This window comes from Cherax quadricarinatus, chromosome 1, assembly GCF_038502225.1.
Source record: "Cherax quadricarinatus isolate ZL_2023a chromosome 1, ASM3850222v1, whole genome shotgun sequence".
Lineage (NCBI taxonomy): Eukaryota > Metazoa > Arthropoda > Malacostraca > Decapoda > Parastacidae > Cherax > Cherax quadricarinatus.
Window position 1 is genome coordinate 1,028,325 of NC_091292.1, and position 19,226 is coordinate 1,047,550.

General features: G+C 45.0%; 1 protein-coding gene across 7 annotated transcripts in view; it reads left to right on the forward strand.

Annotated features, from left to right (window-relative positions):
- LOC128686660 (synaptosomal-associated protein 25) overlaps positions 1 to 19,226 on the forward strand; it is a 216,131-nt gene that overhangs the window by 26,425 nt on the left and 170,480 nt on the right. Inside the window, exon 1 of one of the 7 annotated variants that reach the window (XM_053773731.2) lies at positions 12,245 to 12,332. The exons of the other annotated variants lie outside the window; for them this stretch is intronic. The gene's annotated coding sequence lies outside the window, so the exon portion shown is untranslated. Of the gene's footprint in view, positions 1 to 12,244; positions 12,333 to 19,226 lie in introns of those variants that run through there. 7 annotated transcript variants of the gene reach the window in all.

The window sequence follows — 19,226 nt, forward strand, 5'->3', positions numbered from 1 at the left end:
CTGGGCCACCTGGTGGAGCATCAAATTATACATCCTGGGGTTGTAACCTGGGTATGTTAACTGGTGATCCCAGAGTTGGAATTGCTTGTCTGGTTAGGGGGGGGGGTAAGTTGTCTTAGGTACAAGTACACATAAGTACAATTACGCAAATTTAAGACATAAGAAAGAAGGAACACTGCAGCAGGCCTACTGGCCCATGCGAGGCAAATTCAAGTCACCCTTAGGTCAGCCTTAGCCTAGTAAGGTAGGTCACAGCTTAAGGAAGGAGCACGGCATGAGACCCATTAGCAATATAAACACAAATGCAGTATAATGTTTGTGACTTGAAAAAGCCCACTGTGTGGGCGAAACGTAGTCAATAAAGGCACGGCCATTGTGTCGGTATTTTATACCATTTATTTCCAGACCCATTAGCACAAGCTAGTCAGGTCCAACTCTCACAATTATCATACAAAAAAGTAACATGTATGTAAATTGCCCAGGATAACCCAGAAAAGACAGAGGAAGTGAGTGGGTGGAGGTGCCTAGGAGGACACTTCTACCCTCTCCTTCATTAGATCATTCCTGATATGACTCACGAAATCGTAATGACACGATTGCAAACAAACCATACCCCGGCCGGGATTGAGACTCTCTGACCGCGGGTTCAATCCCGGCCGGGGTATGGTTTGGATCATTCCTGATAACTTGCCTTTCCCTAGGCGCCGTATGACCCCTGCGAATGATTTAAGAGCAAGTAATCCAAACATTTATAATAACAAAGCTTTAAGAGCTTACGTAGCAGCAGTGTACAGCTTCCCCCTGCCGCCACCACTTGCACAATCTCTTCATCTCTCCGCCTTGTAATTCCTTGGCTGGCGTGTGGTGAAGTGACGTCGTGAGTCTCACCTGTGTGCTGAGGTAGGTAACCTGTGCAGGCCAACTGTGTCGCAGCATCCCTGGCCGGATCTTACCCTCTTACCTCTCACACAGTCCTTTGTTCTTACACTTGTAAATAGTATCCTTTCTTCCTCTACTACCGTGGGGGTGGGGAGGATAGTGGGTGGGTGTGTCGAGAGGATGGGGTGGTGGGTGGGGTGTTTGGATCCACCCCGCCCTTGCCTGGGTCATTTTCAATCTTCGTTATTCTACCAACTCTGGCTTGTCCCCTACCTCTCCCATTGTTGATTGTTTTTCCCGGCATTCAAGGGCGCTGATCCCACCCCGAGGGAGGATGGTTCAACCGTTCAGTCAGCTCCTGGTTCAACGGAAAGGTTGCGAGTTTGATTCCCAGGCAGGTCTAGACGTATGGGATAGTTTACTGTACTCTGATCCCCTAGTAATAAAAATAAGTACCTGTGTATTAATCGACTGTTGTGGGTCACATCCAGAAAAAAAATAGTGTACAAGAAACTGCAGTTGTGCCTGAAGCCACATGAGGGGCAAAATGCCAATGTATGAAACAGTATAGAGCTACTGGATGTAAGTGTTGGGTGAAGGTGTCTGGGAGACGGTCACTGTCAGGTGAAGGTGTCTGGGAGACGGTCACTGTCAGGTGGAGGTGTCTGGGAGACGGTCACTGTCAGGTGGAGGTGTCTGGGAGACGGTCACTGTCAGGTGGAGGTGTCTGGGAGACGGTCACTGTCAGGTGAAGGTGTGTGGGAGACGGTCACTGTCAGGTGAAGGTGTGTGGGAGACGGTCACTGTCAGGTGAGACACTTTGCGTTAATAAGGTAAAGAAGACTTTCATCTCACTATATTTTATTAATAAGCATCTTAGCTTTATAAACATCTTGGTAGGGAATGAGGCTCCTTCTTATATGTTAGTGTTATTTAATTTTTCAATGTATCTTCACCACTTCTATTCCTTTCCCTCGAATTATAATGTGGACCTATTATTGTGTGCGCGCTGTCTTGTCCTCTTAACCTTTAACGCAGCTTCTCTATTCCTCCCACGTTGTTCTCTCTCTCTCTCTCTCTCTCTCTCTCTCTCTCTCTCTCTCTCTCTCTCTCTCTCTCTGCTCTAGCATTTAGTTTTCCTGGAACACCACACTCAAAGATTAATCTTTACACAATTTGCCACTGAGAGCGCCTTATCTATTGATGCCCGCACATTGCTTGCTTCAAATTCTGTGATGTGAAGGGAGAGGAAGATGTACAAAACAATAATAATAATAATAATAATATTTTAATTTTATTTAATTATTATTATTGGAAAAGTTGGGTACATGCGACTACCCTACATGAATAAATAATGGGAAGACAACGTAGTTGTGTTATCTTGTCATATTCCATCACACAGGATGGGTTTTCTACATTACATAATGAAATGTCAGTCCAAGCTGGGAGATTATGAAAAAACACTCTGGTATCTTATTGCCGGGTGACGCGAGTTGAAGGCGAGTTGAAGATTGTCAGACATCACTATAGGATCAGTTGAAGATCGTCAGACATATCAGTGTAGGTTCAGTTGAAGATCATCAGACATCACTGTAGGTTCAGTTGAAGATCGTCAGACATCGCTGTAGGTTCAGTTGAAGATCGTCAGACATATCAGTGTAGGTTCAGTTCAAGATCGTCAGACATCACTGTAGGTTCAGTTGAAGATCGTCAGACATCGCTGTAGGTTCAGTTGAAGATCGTCAGACATCACTGTAGGTTCAGTTGAAGATCGTCAGACATCACTGTAGGTTCAGTTGAAGATCGTCAGACATCACTGTAGGTTCAGTTGAAGATCGTCAGACATCGCTGTAGGTTCAGTTGAAGATCGTCAGACATCACTGTAGGTTCAGTTGAAGATCGTCAGACATCACTGTAGGTTCAGTTGAAGATCATCAGACATCACTGTAGGTTCAGTTGAAGATCGTCAGACATCGCTGTAGGTTCAGTTGAAGATCGTCAGACATCACTGTAGGTTCAGTTGAAGATCGTCAGACATCACTGTAGGTTCAGTTGAAGATCGTCAGACATCACTGTAGGTTCAGTTGAAGATCGTCAGACATCACTGTAGGTTCAGTTGAAGATCGTCAGACATCACTGTAGGTTCAGTTGAAGATCGTCAGACATCACTGTAGGTTCAGTTGAAGATCATCAGACATCACTGTAGGTTCAGTTGAAGATCGTCAGACATCACTGTAGGTTCAGTTGAAGATCGTCAGACATCACTGTAGGTTCAGTTGAAGATCGTCAGACATCACTGTAGGTTCAGTTGAAGATCGTCAGACATCACTGTAGGTTCAGTTGAAGATCGTCAGACATCACTGTAGGTTCAGTTGAAGATCGTCAGACATCACTGTAGGTTCAGTTGAAGATCGTCAGACATCACTGTAGGTTCAGTTGAAGATCGTCAGACATCACTGTAGGTTCAGTTGAAGATCGTCAGACATCACTGTAGGTTCAGTTGAAGATCATCAGACATCACTGTAGGTTCAGTTGAAGATCATCAGACATCACTGTAGGTTCAGTACTCGACTTACCAAGGTTTGTGTCAGTTGAGCTACAGTTTGTATTAATTAAGAATGATCTCTCTGGATGACCTATACAACACGTGCGGGAAAAATAACATTTTACAACATTCTTCATTAAAAGTTGTGTATAATGTACACATGTACTGGTACATGTGTATGAAAGAACATGAATGAAGACATGCATACATAAACACGGTGAATGTGTACATAAACACGGTGAATGTGTACATGTATAGCTATCAATGATTTGCCTTAGGTCAGGTTTCCTAGTTAATTGTGTATTTACCCAGACTGTTGCTATTTAGCGGCCATTTGGCGCGCCTAGCCATTACAGCCTGGTTGATCACTCGCTTGGCGGAGGTAGAACTTCGGTTTTTTTTTTCTTCAAAACATTGTTCCTGTAATATTTATTTTGTTACTTTTTTTGTGTAGATCTTTATCTTGACATATATTTATTAAGTACTTGTTCTGCGTCCCTTCTGTTAAGTACTTGTACTGCGTCCCTTCTGTTAAGTACTTGTACTGCGTCCCTTCTGTTAAGTACTTGTACTGCGTCCCTTCTGTTAAGTACTTGTTCTGCGTCCCTTCTGTTAAGTACTTGTACTGCGTCCCTTCTGTTAAGTACTTGTACTGCGTCCCTTCTGTTAAGTACTTGTACTGCGTCCCTTCTGTTAAGTACTTGTTCTGCGTCCCTTCTGTTAAGTACTTGTTCTGCGTCCCTTCTGTTAAGTACTTGTTCTGCGTCCCTTCTGTTAAGTACTTGTTCTGCGTCCCTTCTGTTAAGTACTTGTTCTGCGTCCCTTCTGTTAAGTACTTGTTCTGCGTCCCTTCTGTTAAGTACTTGTTCTGCGTCCCTTCTGTTAAGTACTTGTTCTGCGTCCCTTCTGTTAAGTACTTGTTCTGCGTCCCTTCTGTTAAGTACTTGTTCTGCGTCCCTTCTGTTAAGTACTTGTTCTGCGTCCCTTCTGTTAAGTACTTGTTCTGCGTCCCTTCTGTTAAGTACTTGTTCTGCGTCCCTTCTGTTAAGTACTTGTTCTGCGTCCCTTCTGTTAAGTACTTGTTCTGCGTCCCTTCTGTTAAGTACTTGTTCTGCGTCCCTTCTGTTAAGTACTTGTTCTGCGTCCCTTCTGTTAAGTACTTGTTCTGCGTCCCTTCTGTTAAGTACTTGTACTGCGTCCCTTCTGTTAAGTACTTGTTCTGCGTCCCTTCTGTTAAGTACTTGTACTGCGTCCCTTCTGTTAAGTACTTGTATTGCGTCCCTTCTGTTAAGTACTTGTTCTGCGTCCCTTCTGTTAAGTACTTGTTCTGCGTCCCTTAAGTACTTGTTCTGCGTCCCTTCTGTTAAGCACTTGTACTGCGTCCCTTCTGTTAAGTACTTGTACTGCGTCCCTTCTGTTATTAAGTACTTGTACTCCCCCTTCTGTTATTAAATACTTGTACTCCCCCTTCTGTTATTAAGTACTTACACGCCCCCTTCTGTTAAGTACTTGTACTCCCCCTTCTGTTATTAAGTACTTGTACTCCCCCTTCTGTTATTAAGTACTTACACGCCCCCTTCTGTTATTAAGTACTTGTACTCCCCTTCTGTTATTAAGTACTTGTACTCCCCTTCTGTTATTAAGTACTTGTACTCCCCCTTCTGTTATTAAGTACTTGTACTCCCCCTTCTGTTATTAAGTACTTGTACTCCCCTTCTGTTATTAAGTACTTGTACTCCCCCTTCTGTTGTTAAGTACTTGTACTCCCCCCTTCTGTTATTAAGTACTTGTACTCCCCCTTCTGTTATTAAGTACTTGTACTCCCCCTTCTGTTATTAAGTACCTGTACTCCCCCTTCTGTTATTAAGTACTTGTACTCCCCCTTCTGTTATTAAGTACTTGTACTCACCCCTTCTGTTATTAAGTACTTGTACTCCCCCTTCTGTTATTAAGTACTTGTACTCCTTCTGTTATTAAGTACTTGTACTCCCCCTTCTGTTATTAAGTACTTGTACTCCCCCCTTCTGTTATTAAGTACTTGTACTCCCCCCTTCTGTTAAGTACTTGTACTCTCCCTTCTGTTATTAAGTACTTATACTCCCCCCTTCTGTTATTAAGTACTTGTACTCCCCCTTCTGTTATTAAGTACTTGTACACCCCTTCTGTTATTAAGTACTTGTACTCCCCCTTCTGTTATTAAGTACTTGTACTCTCCCTTCTGTTATTAAGTACTTGTACTCTCCCTTCTGTTATTAAATACTTGTACTCTCCCTTCTGTTATTAAGTACTTGTACACCCCTTCTGTTATTAAGTACTTGTACTCTCCCTTCTGTTATTAAGTACTTGTACACCCCTTCTGTTATTAAGTACTTGTACTCCCCCTTCTGTTATTAAGTACTTGTACTCTCCCTTCTGTTATTAAGTACTTGTACTCTCCCTTCTGTTATTACGTACTTGTACTCCCCCTTCTGTTATTAAGTACTTGTACTCCCCCCTTCTGTTATTAAGTACTTGTACTCCCCCCTTCTGCTATTAAGTACTTGTACTCCCCCTTCTGTTATTAAGTACTTGTACTCCCCCTTCTGTTAAGTACTTGTGCTCCCCCTTCTGTTATTGAGTACTTGTACTCCCCCTTTCTGTTATTAAGTACTTGTACTCCCCCTTCTGTTATTAAGTACTTGTACTCCCCCTTCTGTTATTAAGTACCTGTACTCCCCCTTCTGTTATTAAGTACTTGTACTCCCCCTTCTGTTATTAAGTACTTGTACTCCCCCCTTCTGTTATTAAGTACTTGTACTCCCCCCTTCTGTTATTAAGTACTTGTACTCCCCCTTCTGTTATTAAGTACTTGTACTCCCCCTTCTGTTATTAAGTACTTGTACTCCCCCTTCTGTTATTAAGTACTTGTACTCCCCCCTTCTGTTATTAAGTACTTGTACTCCCCCCTTCTGTTACTAAGTACTTGTACTCTCCCTTCTGTTATTAAGTACTTATACTCCCCCCTTCTGTTATTAAGTACTTGTACTCCCCGTTCTGTTATTAAGTACTTGTACACCCCTTCTGTTATTAAGTACTTGTACTCCTCCTTCTGTTATTAAGTACTTGTACTCTCCCTTCTGTTATTAAGTACTTGTACTCTCCCTTCTGTTATTAAGTACTTGTACTCTCCCTTCTGTTATTAAGTACTTGTACACCCCTTCTGTTATTAAGTACTTGTACTCTCCCTTCTGTTATTAAGTACTTGTACACCCCTTCTGTTATTAAGTACTTGTACTCCCCCTTCTGTTATTAAGTACTTGTACTCTCCCTTCTGTTATTAAGTACTTGTACTCTCCCTTCTGTTATTAAGTACTTGTACACCCCTTCTGTTATTAAGTACTTGTACTCTCCCTTCTGTTATTAAGTACTTGTACACCCCTTCTGTTATTAAGTACTTGTACTCCCCCTTCTGTTATTAAGTACTTGTACTCTCCCTTCTGTTATTAAGTACTTGTACTCTCCCTTCTGTTATTAAGTACTTGTACACCCCTTCTGTTATTAAGTACTTGTACACCCCTTCTGTTATTAAGTACTTGTACACCCCTTCTGTTATTAAGTACTTGTACACCCCTTCTGTTATTAAGTACTTGTACTCCCCCTTCTGTTATTAAGTACTTGTACACCCCTTCTGTTATTAAGTACTTGTACACCCCTTCTGTTATTAAGTACTTGTACACCCCTTCTGTTATTAAGTACTTGTACTCCCCTCTTTCATGAGTAAAGTTACCTGCACATTGCACACTCGCATACATTTATACAGATATACATGTATAGAGACATACATATATACAGACCTATACATGTAGTATATAGTCAGGCAGGCATACATATATGTTTACATAAAAGAAAGTAGAGGGCAATCGTAGCCGGTGCCCTTGTAGGGTAAAGTGGGCGTGGTTGACCTTAGCGACACTTGCAAACATAACTGGAAGAATTCCCCTCATTTACTGCAATCATATAAGATTATTGTGAAGGATTACTAGTGGTGTGGTGATGATGACACTTGTTACTTGTGTGGTGAGCACAATCATGACACTGTCCAAGGTGGTACTTGTCTACCTCATGTATGGTGAGACACACAAAACCAGTACCTAGGTGAACAAGAGAGAGATGTACAGTGAAGTTGTATATTTGTTCAGCATTACCCTCAACATTGGATAAAACGTAGTAGAAACAAAACCCTCCGCTTATCTTGCTAACTGTGGTCATCTCCGCCCATATATGACAAGACAGGAGTCTTCATGCTGCTGAAGAGGTCTTCATCCACAGAATTGGAGCTACTCTCCCCTTCCGCTGATCAAATTCATTACTCCGTTTCCTCGACGATAATAACATTCCAGGGTTTAATTTCCTCCTGAATATATGACTTCCTCGATAACCTTCAAGGTATATATCACTGTTTATATGTGAGATTATAATACTGCATCAGCATGACAGTGTTGATACTGTCTTCATGACAGTGTTGATACTGTCTTCATGACAGTGTTGATACTGTCTTCATGACAGTGTTGATGCTGTCTTCATGACAGTGTTGATGCTGTCTTCATGACAGTGTTGATGCTGTCTTCATGACAGTGTTGATGCTGTCTTCATGACAGTGTTGATGCTGTCTTCATGACAGTGTTGATGCTGTCTTCATGACAGTGTTGATGCTGTCTTCATGACAGTGTTGATGCTGTCTTCATGACAGTGTTGATGCTGTCTTCATGACAGTGTTGATGCTGTCTTCATGACAGTGTTGATGCTGTCTTCATGACAGTGTTGATGCTGTCTTCATGACAGTGTTGATGCTGTCTTCATGACAGTGTTGATGCTGTCTTCATGACAGTGTTGATGCTGTCTTCATGACAGTGTTGATGCTGTCTTCAGGACAGTGTTGATGCTGTCTTCAGGACAGTGTTGATGCTGTCTTCAGGACAGTGTTGATACTGTCTTCATGACAGTGTTGATGCTGTCTTCATGACAGTGTTGATGCTGTCTTCATGACAGTGTTGATGCTGTCTTCAGGACAGTGTTGATGCTGTCTTCAGGACAGTGTTGATGCTGTCTTCAGGACAGTGTTGATGCTGTCTTCAGGACAGTGTTGATGCTGTCTTCAGGACAGTGTTGATGCTGTCTTCATGACAGTGTTGATGCTGTCTTCAGGACAGTGTTGATGCTGTCTTCAGGACAGTGTTGATGCTGTCTTCAGGACAGTGTTGATGCTGTCTTCAGGACAGTGTTGATGCTGTCTTCATGACAGTGTTGATGCTGTCTTCAGGACAGTGTTGATGCTGTCTTCAGGACAGTGTTGATGCTGTCTTCAGGACAGTGTTGATGCTGTCTTCAGGACAGTGTTGATGCTGTCTTCAGGACAGTGTTGATGCTGTCTTCAGGACAGTGTTGATGCTGTCTTCAGGACAGTGTTGATGCTGTCTTCAGGACAGTGTTGATGCTGTCTTCAGGACAGTGTTGATGCTGTCTTCAGGACAGTGTTGATGCTGTCTTCAGGACAGTGTTGATGCTGTCTTCAGGACAGTGTTGATGCTGTCTTCATGACAGTGTTGATGCTGTCTTCATGACAGTGTTGATGCTGTCTTCAGGACAGTGTTGATGCTGTCTTCATGACAGTGTTGATGCTGTCTTCAGGACAGTGTTGATGCTGTCTTCAGGACAGTGTTGATGCTGTCTTCAGGACAGTGTTGATGCTGTCTTCAGGACAGTGTTGATGCTGTCTTCAGGACAGTGTTGATGCTGTCTTCAGGACAGTGTTGATGCTGTCTTCAGGACAGTGTTGATGCTGTCTTCAGGACAGTGTTGATGCTGTCTTCAGGACAGTGTTGATGCTGTCTTCAGGACAGTGTTGATGCTGTCTTCAGGACAGTGTTGATGCTGTCTTCAGGACAGTGTTGATGCTGTCTTCAGGACAGTGTTGATGCTGTCTTCAGGACAGTGTTGATGCTGTCTTCAGGACAGTGTTGATGCTGTCTTCAGGACAGTGTTGATGCTGTCTTCAGGACAGTGTTGATGCTGTCTTCAGGACAGTGTTAACACCACCAACTGCATCAGTAATAATATTCTAACAAATGCCAGACTTACCATAGTTAATGATAAGATAAGTAATCTCGATATTGTCTCTTAGTTTAACAAAGTTAACAGTTTTATCGTGTTTGTAATCTAAACAGTTAGCAACTGGTTAACTCTTCCAGGAAGGTGCCTTGACACCGGTAAATGCTCTTCATCCAAGGAGTTGGAGGTATCCTCCGCTTCCTTGAATCAAACCTGAGTGTCGATCATTCTTTATTCCCAGGTGTTGCATGATGGTCCCAGCTCTTCCTGGTAAATATCATAATAAATTATTCACTGAGTTGTAATGATCTTCACTCACACTACGTGACCTTACTAACACTTGTAGTTGACGGGGAGAGTTGTGGTAATGATGCAGTTGACGGGGAGAGTTGTGGGAATGATGCAGTTGACGGGGAGAGTTGTGTGAATGATGCAGTTGACGGGGAGAGTTGTGGTAAAGATGTAGTTGACGGGGAGAGTTGTGGTAATGATCTTCACTCACACTACGTGCCCTTACTAACACTTGTAGTTGACGGGAAAAGTTGTGGTAATGATGTAGTTGACGGGGAGAGTTGTGGTAATGATGTATTTGATGGGGAGAGTTGTGATAATGATGTTGATGGGGAGAGTTGTGGTAATGATGTAGTTGACAGGGAGAGTTGTGGTAATGATCTAGTTGACGGGGAGAGTTGTGGTAATGATGTATTTGACGGGGAGAGTTGTGGTAATGATCTAGTTGACGGGGAGAGTTGTGGTAATGATCTAGCTGACGGGGAGAGTTGTGGTAACGATGTAGTTGACAATGACATCAAGTGTTGGAGGGTGTGATGTGTGTGGTAGCCTGGTGGTTAAAGACGATTGGCAGAGGTTTGCTTCTGGTTCTTGATACTCACGATATGAGTGTCGCCCTCTGGGTTTGTGGCTGGTGGGGACGACCACCGGGAGAGGACTGTGTTGTCGCCCTGGGTTTGTGGCTGGTGGGGACGACCACCGGGAGAGGACTGTGTTGTCGCCCTGGGTTTGTGGCTGGTGGGGACAACCACGGGGAGAGGACGGTGTTGTCGCTACAGGCAAAGTCAATACGGATAGTCACGGAGGCAGTGCCCGCTCTATTGCACAGGAAATGTGCAAACTTTGTGATGAAAGTTTATTTTTAACACAGATGTACTGCGTTCTGTGGCTACACTATTCTGTGTGAGAGTTAAATGGCGGGAACACTCAGTGTGTGTCTGCACTATTCTGTATGAGTGAGAAGAGAGTATGCCTTGTTGGTGAGGTGTATTTATGGGTCTGTGGATGATGGGTGACCACGAGTCTGTGGATGATGGGAGACCACTGGTCTGTGGATGATGGGTGACCGCGGGTCTGTGGATGATGGGTGACCACTGGTCTGTGGATGATGGGTGACCACGCGTCTGTGGATGATGGATGACCACGGGTCTGTGGATGATGGGTGACCATGGGTCTGTGGATGATGGATGACCGCGGGTCTGTGGATGATGGGTGACCACGGGTCTGTGGATGATGGATGACCACGGGTCTGTGGATGATGGATGACCGCGGGTCTATGGATGATGGGTGACCGCGGGTCTGTGGATGATGGGTGACCGCGGGTCTGTGGATGATGGGTGACCGCGGGTCTGTGGATGATGGGTGACCACGGGTCTGTGGATGATGGGTGACCACGGGTCTGTGGATGATGGATGACCACGGGTCTGTGGATGATGGGTGACCACGGGTCTGTGGATGATGGGTGACCACGGGTCTGTGGATGATGGATGACCACGGGTCTGTGGATGATGGATGACCACGGGTCTGTGGATGATGGGTGACCACGGGTATGTGGATGATGGATGACCGCGGGTCTGTGGATGATGGGTGACCACGGGTCTGTGGATGATGGATGACCGCGGGTCTGTGGATGATGGATGACCGCGGGTCTGTGGATGATGGATGACCGCGGGTCTGTGGATGATGGATGACCGCGGGTCTGTGGATGATGGATGACCGCGGGTCTGTGGATGATGGGTGACCACGGGTCTGTGGATGATGGGTGACCACGGGTCTGTGGATGATGGATGACCACGGGTCTGTGGATGATGGATGACCACGGGTCTGTGGATGATGGATGACCACGGGTCTGTGGATGATGGGTGACCACGGGTCTGTGGATGATGGATGACCGCGGGTCTGTGGATGATGGATGACCGCGGGTCTGTGGATGATGGATGACCGCGGGTCTGTGGATGATGGGTGACCACGGGTCTGTGGATGATGGATGACCACTGGTCTGTGGATGATGGGTGACCGCGGGTCTGTCCCAGACAAGGCCTCCTAACCTAAAAAAGCAAGTGTTATACAAATAAGAAGTTTTAGGAAACACAGAAGACGAGTCAAATTTTGTGAATAGTGAATATAAGATATGTGAAGCACCTTAAATGTTCATCAGACAGAGAGAGAGGAACAGCAATCCTGCCAGAGTGCAAAACATTTAACATGCTTTCTTTTTACATTCATGATAGGCTGGTATAACGGGCATAGATGGTTGTCTACCAGTATACTATACTCAATGTGTTGGTGGGAACAGTTACTCTATTATGTACGAGTTATTTTGTGGGAACAACCGCAGTATGTGGCTACATGGTTTCATAAATGTTGAATGCTAAATACTCATTATGTGGCAACACTGTTCTGTATGAGTTAGGTTGTGGGAATGTGTTAGCCTGAGCTGTGAGTGTCCAGGAGGGCGGTGTGCATATAGTCAGTTCCACTCTGTGTTCAGTAGCTGTGGTGCCTCTCAACATTTCCTTCCACCTTAGCTGTAGGTATTATTAGTTCAGTGTTGCTTTGTTACTTACAGAAGAAGTTTGTATTTTGGGGTCATTGTGTAGGTGCGACTTTGTCAGTTTTATTATAAATGTGAAATTGAAATACAGTAGGATTTTTATGTAATATTTTGTGAATGTTTTATCGGATCAACTTCAAATTTTTGATGTCGATAACTCGAGAATACAGCTTCAAACTTAGTGCTGATATATTTTGAGGTCTTGATCTCTCTGCAGTAATTATAAATTTTTCATTGATATTGGTTATAAACTTAGAAGGTGTGGTATATCTTATTGGAAGTTATGTATTGTTGTTGGTATTGTAGCTGCCACTTTGATATTTTTATTGAAACTGGGATGTCACTTTCTGTGGCATAACTTAAGGCTTCTGATTGGCTGCAAATATTGAACCATGATATATAACTGCGTTATAAACTTACGGCGCACTTTGCACTACTGCTGTTGCATGCATTAAGCAGAAAGGGCTGGGCTTATGGGTTACTGGGAATATCTGACTCGGATTACGCAATGACTGAAACACATCGTCTTTACGAGCATATTATCCGACCTATAATGGTAGGATTGCTGGAGTCTTTTCTGTCTGATAAACAAGCAAGATAACAGGTACATCTTGCTACTACTTACGTTAACTACACATTCATCAACACCTGTATGTACCCACACCTATCTGAGTTTTCTGGTTTGTCTCGGTAGCTCTTGTTCGTATTTATTTTCTTTGGTCTCCATGAGGATGTGTTGAATCTTTCCTGTATAAGCCATGCATGTCGTAAAAGGCGACTAAAATACCGGGAGCAAGAGACTAGTAACTCCGTTATTTAAATTATTGCTGGTAAAAAGAAAAACTTTCGTTTTCCTTCTTAGGTCGCCCTGCCTCGGTATTCGTGTGTGTGTGTGTGTGTGTGTGTGTGTGTGTGTGTGTGTGTGTGTGTGTGTGTGTGTGTGTGTGGTGTGTGGTGTGTGGTGTGTGTGTGTGTGGTGTGTGTGTGTGTGTGTGTGCGCGTGTGCGCGTGTGCGCGTGTGTATATATATGTATATATGTGTATATATGTGTATGTGTATATATATATGTGTATATATATGTATATATATATGAGTATATATATATGTATATATATATGTGTATATATATATGTGTATATATGTGTATATATATGTGTATATATATGTGTATATATATGTGTATATATATATGTGTATATATATATATATATATACACATATATATATATACACATATATATATATATATATATATATATATACACACACACACACATACATGAAGCTGTATATAACGTCTGCCTCCACCCTCAGGCTCAAAAAATACTTCTTGACATCTTTATGGTTGCTATCTGTGTAACTTCCACTTGTGTTCCCATTTCCCGTTTCTCGAACACTCTCTCCTTGTGTAACCTTGAAAGTCTTAAGTTTATTTTGTGCTTCGTATCTTCTGGTCTAATGTTATCACATTATTATTTTAATCTGCCGCTGTGTGTGTGTGTGTGTGTGTGTGTGTGTGTGTGTGTGTGTGTGTGTGTGTGTGTGTGTGTGTGTGTGTGTGTGTGTGTGTCGTGACTGTTTTGGTGGGAGTTGAGACTTGTGATGAATGAAATTTTTGCTAGATATTTCATTCAGTATTTTTGCAGGCGACGTGTTTGTATTGTATAAACAATACATTAAGGTGTTCTTGATGTAGTCGCCACCACCACCACTACTACTGAATCTTGTTGATGTAGTCGCCACCACCACCACTACTACTGAATCTTGTTGATGTAGTCACCACCACCACCACTACTACTGAATCTTGTTGATGTAGTCGCCACCACCACCACTACTACTGAATCTTGTTGATGTAGTCACCACCACCACTACTACTACTGAATCTTGTTGATGTAGTCGCCACCACCACCACCTCCACTACAGGATCTTCTGGACGAGTTAGTCTACACTTCCACCTCCACTACAGGATCTTCTGGACGAGTTAGTCTACACTTCCACCTCCACTACAGGATCTTCTGGACGAGTCACCACCACCACTACTACTACTGAATCTTGTTGATGTAGTCACCACCACCACCACTACTACTGAATCTTGTTGATGTAGTCTACACTTCCACCTCCACTACAGGATCTTCTGGACGAGTTAGTCTACACTTCCACCTCCACTACAGGATCTTCTGGACGAGTTAGTCTACACTTCGACCACCACTACTGGATCTTCTGGACGAGTTAGTCTACACTTCCACCTCCACTACTGGATCTTCTGGACGAGTTAGTCTACACTTCCACCTCCACTACTGGCTCTTCTGGACGAGTTAGTCTACACTTCCACCACCACTACTGGATCTTCTGGACGAGTTAGTCTACACTTCGACTACCACTACTGGATCTTCTGGACGAGTTAGTCTACACTTCCACCTCCTCTACTGGATCTTCTGGACGAGTTAGTCTACACTTCCACCACCACTACTGGATCTTCTGGACGAGTTAGTCTACACTTCCACCTCCACATTTGTGCTTCTATGCTTCCTTATCCAGAATTTTCAGATGTCGTAAAAGTGTTTCGTTGGCTGTTATACCTTTTTTATTCTGGTCTCCGTCTCTCCCAAGTCTTTCTTTACTTGTAAAACTTTTCTTCCAGTTATATTGCAGTCTTTAAATATTATTTTTATTCTTTTATATATTGGCTTTGATTACTGTTCCTCCTGCTGCGTATGACCAATTTTCTCCTTCATATTTGTATTATTTATCTTGCAAATTTAATCTAATTCCCCTTCCTTCCCTTTTATGATGTCTTCTTGTGGAGTATGAAATTGTTGTGTTGCAGGAGGGGTGTTGTGTTGTAGGAGTGTAGTGTAGTGTTGCAGGAAGGGTAGTGTGTTGCAGGAGGGGTGTTGTAGGAGGAGTGTAGTGTTGCAGGAGGGGGTATTTCCACTCGTCTTGCATCTAGCACAGCTGTTATATTAAGCTGGTTCTGATAGGCTAGCTGCTGCTGGTTCTGATAGGCTAGCTGCTTCTATAGCAGCGTCAGATCCTCTCACCATCCATGATATCCTGACCAAAGTAATCCAGGCTTTATACCTCACCCATCACCCCTACATCCATCACCCTTACATCCACCACCCTTACTCTCATGACTCTTACATCCACCACCCTTGGATCCACCACCCTTGGATCCACCACCCTTGGATCCACCACCCTTGGATCCACCACCCTTGGATCCACCACCCTTGGATCCACCACCCTTGGATCCACCACCCTTGGATCCATCACCCTTGGATCCATCACCCTTGGATCCATCACCCTTGGATCCATCACCCTTGGATCCATCACCCTTGGATCCATCACCCTTGGATCCATCACCCTTGGATCCATCACCCTTGGATCCATCACCCTTGGATCCACCACCCTTGGATCCACCACCCTTGGATCCATCACCCTTGGATCCACCACCCTTACATCCACCACCCTTACATCCACCACCCTTACATCCACCACCCTTACATCCACCACCCTTACATCCACCACCCTTACATCCACCACCCTTACATCCACCACCCTTACATCCACCACCCTTACATCCACCACCCTTACATCCACCACCCTTACATCCACCACCCTTACATCCACCACCCTTACATCCACCACCCTTACATCCACCACCCTTACATCCACCACCCTTACATCCACCACCCTTACATCCACCACCCTTACATCCACCACCCTTACATCCACCACCCTTACATCCACCACCCTTACATCCACCACCCTTACATCCACCACCCTTACATCCACCACCCTTACATCCACCACACTTACATCCACCACCCTTACATCCACCACACTTACATCCACCACACTTACATCCACCACCCTTATATCCACCACACTTACATCCACCACACTTACATCCACCACCCTTACATCCACCACCCTTACATCCACCACACTTACATCCACCACCCTTACATCCACCACCCTTACATCCACCACCCTTACATCCACCACCCTTACATCCACCACACTTACATCCACCACACTTACATCCACCACACTTACATCCACCACCCTTACATCCACCACCCTTACATCCACCACCCTTACATCCACCACCCTTACATCCACCACCCTTACATCCACCACCCTTACATCCACCACCCTTACATCCACCACCCTTACATCCACCACCCTTACATCCACCACCCTTACATCCACCACCCTTACATCCACCACCCTTACATCCACCACCCTTACATCCACCACACTTACATCCACCACACTTACATCCACCACACTTACATCCACCACCCTTACATCCACCACACTTACATCCACCACACTTACATCCACCACACTTACATCCACCACACTTACATCCACCACACTTACATCCACCACCCTTACATCCACCACACTTACATCCACCACCCTTACATCCACCACCCTTACATCCACCACACTTACATCCACCACACTTACATCCACCACACTTACATCCACCACACTTACATCCACCACCCTTACATCCACCACACTTACATCCACCACCCTTACATCCACCACCCTTACATCCACCACACTTACATCCACCACACTTACATCCACCACACTTACATCCACCACACTTACATCCACCACACTTACATCCACCACCCTTACATCCACCACACTTACATCCACCACACTTACATCCACCACACTTACATCCACCACACTTACATCCACCACACTTACATCCACCACCCTTACATCCAATCCACCACCCTTACATCCACCACCCTTACATCCACCACCCTTACATCCACCACCCTTACATCCACCACACTTACATCCACCACACTTACATCCACCACCCTTACATCCACCACCCTTACATCCACCACACTTACATCCACCACCCTTACATCCACCACACTTACATCCACCACACTTACATCCACCACACTTACATCCACCACCCCAGCACCTTCTCTCACATGCCTGAACCTTACTCACCTCCCGCTCCACACCCCTGGAATGTTTTTGTGTGCCCTGTTTCGGTCGATGTGTTATTTTTGACAGCAGCTCATTCACCTTCCTACCGTGTTCTCTCCTGCCACCCCCTCCTCCTCCTCCTCCTCCTCACCCCACTCTCCCCCTCCCCCACTACGTCCCTCTGTCACTTTTCTCCTCTCTCTCCCTCCCACTAGCGTCCAGACGAAAGTAAATACGAGAGTAATCCTTGGGAAGACTGTTGGGGGTGTGGTTGGTTTTGTGGGTGTTTCACACAGATGATAGTGGGTGGGGAGGGAGTGTATGATGATGGTAGTAGAGGGAGGAGTTATATGGATGGTGGTAGTGTGGGAGTTACAGATGATGGTAGTAGAGGGAGGAGTTATATGGATGGTGGTAGTGTGGGAGTTACATAGATGATGGTAGTGTGGGAGTTACAGATGATGGTAGTAGAGGGAGGAGTTATATGGATGGTGGTAGTGTGGGAGTTACAGATGATGGTAGTAGAGGGAGGAGTTATATGGATGGTGGTAGTGTGGGAGTTACATAGATGATGGTAGTGTGGGAGTTACATAGATGATGGTAGTGTGGGAGTTACAGATGATGGTAGTAGAGGGAGGAGTTATATGGATGGTGGTAATGTGGGGGTTACAGATGATGGTAGTAGAGGGAGGAGTTATATGGATGGTGGTAGTGTGGGAGTTACAGATGATGGTAGTAGAGGGAGGAGTTATATGGATGGTGGTAGTGTGGGAGTTACATAGATGATGGTAGTAGAGGGAGGAGTTATATGGATGGGGGTAGTGTGTGGGATTCTTATTGCACAGGGCAAGGAAAGTCCTCACAAGGGTGATGCGAAGGGTCATCTTCTCCAGCTATTCCTGTAGGAAGGTTCAACTTAACCAGCTTCTCTGTAGGAATGCTCAACTTATCCAGTTCTTCCTGTAGGAAGCCACATTCTTGTTTATTGCCAGTCCAACATTATAACATCTCTGCTTGTTGCTGACACTACCCAGCAGTGGTGCTAGTTGCTGACACTACCCCAGCAGTGGTGCTAGTTGCTGACACTACCCCAGCAGTGGTGCTACTTGCTGACACTACCCCAGCAGTGGTGCTAGTTGCTGACACTACCCCAGCAGTGGTGCTAGTTGTTGATACTACCCCAGCAGAGGTGCTAGTTGCTGACACTACCAGAGCAGTGGTGCTAATTGCTGACACTACCGCAGCAGTGGTGCTAGTTGCTGACACTACCGCAGCAGTGGTGCTAGTTGCTGACACTACCGCAGCAGTGGTGCTAGTTGCTGACACTACCGCAGCAGTGGTGCTAGTTGCTGACACTACCGCAGCAGTGGTGCTTATTGCTGGCACTACCGCAGCAGTGGTGCTAGTTGCTGACACTACCGCAGCAGTGGTGCTAGTTGCTGACACTACCGCAGCAGTGGTGCTAGTTGCTGACACTACCCCAGCAGAGGTGCTAGTTGCTGCCACTACCCAAGCAGTGGTGCTCATTGCTGACACTACCGCAGCAGTGGTGCTAGTTGCTCACACTACCGCAGCAGTGGTGCTAGTTGCTGACACTACCGCAGCAGTGGTGCTAGTTGCTGACACTACCGCAGCAGTGGTGCTAGTTGCTGACACTACCGCAGCAGTGGTGCTTATTGCTGGCACTACCGCAGCAGTGGTGCTAGTTGCTGACACTACCGCAGCAGTGGTGCTAGTTGCTGACACTACCGCAGCAGTGGTGCTAGTTGCTGACACTACCGCAGCAGTGGTGCTAGTTGCTGACACTACCGCAGCAGTGGTGCTAGTTGCTGACACTACCGCAGCAGTGGTGCTAGTTGCTGACACTACCGCAGCAGTGGTGCTAGTTGCTGACA